Raw genomic sequence first — 4,959 nt, forward strand, 5'->3', positions numbered from 1 at the left:
TGATCCACCTGCCTCAGCCTCCCAAAGTGCTGGGATTACAGGCTTGAGCCACCACGCCCAGCCGTATTTAACCTTGATTACCTCCTTAAAGCTCCTGTCTCCAAATACAACCTCATTGGAGGTTAGGGCTCCAACATAAGAATTTGAAGGTGGAACACAATTCACTTCCTAACACTTTCTATTTCTAGTTTGTTGTGTGTATTTGTTTTTATCATGGAAGAGTATTGTATTTTGTCAAGTGTTTTTCTGTATCTGTTAAGGTTAGCATGTATTTTTTCTTTGTATTAATATGATGTGCTATATTGGTTTTCAGGCATTAAACAAACTTTGCATTCCTGGGATTAATCCTAGCTGGTCATGGTGTGTAATCCTTTTCATGTGTTGCTGGATTCAGTTTCCTAAGGTGTTTTTTTTTTTTTTTTTTTTTTTTAATTCAGTCTCCATAGAGACTGTCAAAAATTGCCAATGCTGACTATATTTCAAGTTGTCATGGCGGGGTATTGGGAAAAGTTTTCAATTAGCATGCCTCGGATAAACCTCATTGGCTACAATACTGCCACTGCGCAAAGCTCAGTTTCCTACGTTTTAGGGTTTTTTGCTTTTGTTTTTGTTGAGACAGTCTCATTCTCTCACCTAGACTGGAGAGCAGTGGCACAATTTTGGCTCACTGCAACCTCTACCTCCCAGGTGTAAGCAATTCTGTGTCTCAGCCTTTGGAGTAGCTGTGATTACAAGCATGCGCCGACATGCCCGGCTAACTTTTTTATATTTAGTAGAGACGGGGAGCCGGGGTTTCATCATGCTGGCCAGGCTGGTGTCGAACTCCTGACCTCAAGTAATCCACCTGACTCGGCCTCCCAAAGTGCTAGGATTACAGGCATAAGCCACCGTGCCCAGCCCAGAGGTTTGTTTTGAGAATTTTTATGTACATATTCATAAGAGATATTGGTCTGTAGTTTTCTTGTTATGTCTGTCATTCTTTAATATCAGAGTAATACTAGGCTTATAGAATGAACTGCAAAGTGTTCCCTCTTGTTTTTTGGAAGAATTTGTGAAAAATTGGTGTTAATTCTTCATTTTGGTAAAATTCATCTGGGAAGCATCTAGTCCTGGGCTTTTCTTCATGGAAAGTTTTTCTTTTTAAATTATTAATTCAATCTCATTGCTTCTTATATATCCATTCAGATTTTCTATTCATTTTAATTTTTTCTTACATTTTTTTTACATTTTTTTTTTTTTTTTTTTTTTTTTTTTTTTTAGACCAGGGTCTTGCTCTGTCACCCAGACTGGAGTTATTTAGGTTTTCTATTTCTTCTTGAGTCAATTTCAATAGTTTTTGCTTTCTAGGAAGTCACCTGTTTCATTTGGGTTATCCGATTTGTTGATGTAAAATTGTTCATCATATTTCCTTACATTCCTTTTTATTTCTGTAGGGTCTGTATCAGTGTCTCCTCTCTTATTCCTGATTTTAGTTAAGTCTTCTCTCTGTTGTTATTGGTCAATATAACTACTGGTTTGTCAATTTTGTTGATTTTTTCCAAAACCAACTTTTGGTTTTGTTGATTTTTCTCTATTGTTTTTATACCCTCTATTTTATTAATTTTTACTTTAATTCTTATTAGTTCATTTCTCCTGCTGGCTTTGCATTTAATTTGTTTTTCTTTTCCTGGTTTCTTAAAGTGGAAAATCAGTTATTGATTTGACATCTTACTTTTTATTTTATTTTATTATTATTAATATTTTGAGACAGGGTCTCACTCTGTTGCCCAGGCTGGAGTGCAGTGGTGCTACCTTGTCTCACTGCAACTTTTGCTTCCCAGGTTAAAGTGATCCTCCCTGCTCAGCCTCCTGAATAGCTGGGACTATAGGCACAAGCCACCAGGGCCCTGCTAATTTTTGGTATTTTCTGTAGAGACCAGATTTAGTCATGTTGCCCAGGCTGGTCTCGAACTCCTGGCCTCAAGCGAGCTACTTGCCTTGGCCTCCCAAAGTGTTGGGATTACTGGGATTACAGGTGTGAGCCACTGTGCCCAGTCCCAGTATTTTATTTAAAAAGCAAGATGTCAGGCAGGGTGCAAATAAATAAATAAATTAAATTAAATACAGGCATTTACACCTATAAATTTTTCTCCATGAACTAACTTAGCTGGATTCCATAGTTTCATATGCTCTTTTAATTTTTATCCATCTCAAATTACTTCTCAGTTTCTGCTGCATTTTTTATTTAACTTATTGGCCATTTTGGAGTTTGTTGTTTAATTTCTACATACTTGTGAACTTCTCAAATTTCCTTTTGTTAAGTCCTTATTTGATTTCATCATGGTCACAGAAAATACTTTGTATGACTTCAATTTTTCTAAATTTTTTGAGGTTTTTAAAAATAATGTAGCATACAGCTTATGCTGGAGAATATTCCATGTGCATTTGAAAAGAATATGTGTTCTGCTATTAATGGAGAAGTGTTCTGTATGTCTATTAGGTCTGGTCATTTTGTTTTGTTTTTGTTTTTGAGACGGAGTCTTGCTCTGTTGCCCAGGCTGTAGTGCTGTGGTGCAATCTCAGCTCATTGAAACCTCCACTTCCTGGGTTCAAGCTATTCTCCTGCCTTAGCCTCCTGAGTAGCTGGGATTGCAGGAGTCTGCCACCATGACTGGCTAATTTTTGTATTTTTAGTAGAGACGGAGGTTTCACCGTGTTGGTCAGACTGATCTTGAACTCCTGACCTCGTGATCCACCCACCTCAGCCTCCCAAAGTGCTGGGATTACAGGTGTGAGCCACCGTGCCCAGCCAAGTATGGTCGTTTTATAGTGCTGTTTGAGTCTTCTGTTTTCTTGCTGACTTTCTGCCTGGTTGTTCTATCCCTTATTGAAAGTGAAGTTTCATTGTTTACAACTGTTGTTCTTGAATTCTTCCTATTTCACTTAATGTGTTTTCCTTAAGTGCTTTGAAACAATAAAACTTCAAGCCTTTGCTGAGGGGTTCTCTGAGTGTATTGGGGCATGACTTTGATGTTCTAGCAGTCTGGTAACAACACTGCCTTAGCTTTCTCTTCCAGCTTGTGTAGACCCTCAAGGTCAGGTAGCAGTGAGAGACTAGCCTGTTCTCAGCTGTGTCCTGACCATGTACACAGTTCTGCCCATGATTGTGGCCTTCTAGAGTCCCAGGAATGTGTTGGAGATTTTTTAAGCCCTCAATGGATAATGTATTCCCCAGTTTGATTGATTGATTGATTGATGTCAGTCCCTAATTAGCCCTAACTTGTACTGCCACCTGAGATGGGTGTGATGTTAAACAGCTGCCACCAAATGTTTCTGAGACTCAATCTAGGGCTACAGCTTTTTGCAGAATGAGCTCTGAGTCAGGTGAGAGAAGGACAAATATTGAGTGTACAGCTTGTTTCACTGAATTACCAAATAAGTCAAATAGCTTCAATACTATAGGAACTGGTTTTTGTGGAGTGCTCTAAATCTGTTGTGTCCCAGTGGTTCCTAAGCATTTGGTTTTTGTACTCACTGTAGTTGCAGAGATACTGGTTTTCAAGACTACCGTGGAGTTGGAGGGAGGAGGATGGTAATACACCAAGTTCCCTATTCTTACTGAAAGAAATAAAACCCTTTTTGTGAGGGGTGTTGGTGGTGGATAGTCTCACTCCATTATCCAGGCAGGCTGGAGTGCAATGGCACAATCATTTGCTCACTGCAGCCTCTAACTTCTGGTCTTAAGCAATTCTCCCACCTCAGCCTCCTGAGTAGCTGAGACAATAGGCATGTGCCACCATGCTCAGCTAATTTTCCTTTTTTAGACAGAGTCTTGCTGTGTTGCCCAGGCTGGTGTGCAGTGGCATGATCTCAGGTCACTGCAACCTCTGCCTCCCAGGTTCAAGTGATTCTCCTGCCTCAGCCTCCCAAGTAGCTGGTACCACAGCCACATGCCACCACGCTTGGCTAACTTTTTGTATTCTTAGTAGAGACGGGGTTTCACTGTGTTAGCCAGGATGGTCTCCATCTCCTGACCTCGTGATCTGCCCGCCTTGGCCTCCCAAAGTGCTGGGATTACCACCCAGAGTGAACCACCACACATGGCCAATTTTCTTTTTTTTAATTTATTGTAGAGACAGAGTCTCCCTATGTTGCCCAGGCTACTCTCGAACTCCTGGCTTCAAGCAATCCTCCTTCCTCAGCCTCCCAAAATGCTGAGACTGATAGGCATGAGCTAACGATACTTGGCCTTGAAATAAGGCCTTTGAAAAAAAGTACTCCTTGGATTGTTGCAAGACTATTATCATCCAGAGTTCTGAAAACGTTGATTTTGACCTTTTTTTTTTTTTGCCACTTGTCCTCCTTGCTTTCACAGAGCAGATTTTTGGGTGTCTTTACTTTGCTATTGTGGAAATGCTTCTGATTAATATGTTTGTTAAATATCCATTCTTTTTTTTTTTTTTTTTTTTTTTTTTTGAGATGGAGTTTCGCTCTTGTTACCCAGGCTGGAGTGCAATGGCACGATCTCGGCTCACTGAAACCTCCACCTCCTGGGTTCAGGCAATTCTCCTGCCTCAGCCTCCTGAGTAGCTGGGATTACAGGCACGTGCCACCATGCCCAGCTAATTTTTTTTTTGTATTTTTAGTAGAGACAGGGTTTCACCATATTGACCAAGATGGTCTTGATTTCTTGACCTCGTGATCCACCCGCCTCGGCCTCCCAAAGTGCTGGGATTACAGGCTTGAGCCACCGCGCCCGGCCTTAAATATCCATTCTTAATTCCCTGGTTGTTTTTTTTTTTTTTTTTTTTGTCTTTGTTTGAGTGAAGAGTAATTTTAATAATGACTATTTTGTTATCTCAGGCTCTTCAGGGTGGTTGGAAAGCCACACTTGGAAACTCTCATCCAGGAAATAGTTCCAAAATCACACCAGAACTGGATTTACAAAGACACCTGTTTCTGCTGCTGCTGCTCTTGCTA

At 40.4% G+C, this 4,959-nt stretch overlaps 1 non-coding gene across 1 annotated transcript; it reads right to left on the minus strand.

Annotated features, from left to right (window-relative positions):
- Positions 1-437: 437 nt before the first annotated feature.
- Positions 438-571, minus strand: LOC120363694 (U4 spliceosomal RNA). Its single transcript, XR_005579150.1, has one exon. It is a non-coding gene; the product is annotated as a U4 spliceosomal RNA (small nuclear RNA).
- Positions 572-4,959: the final 4,388 nt, after the last annotated feature.

The sequence above is a fragment of the Saimiri boliviensis genome, chromosome 3 (assembly GCF_048565385.1).
Source record: "Saimiri boliviensis isolate mSaiBol1 chromosome 3, mSaiBol1.pri, whole genome shotgun sequence".
NCBI classification, from domain to species: domain Eukaryota; kingdom Metazoa; phylum Chordata; class Mammalia; order Primates; family Cebidae; genus Saimiri; species Saimiri boliviensis.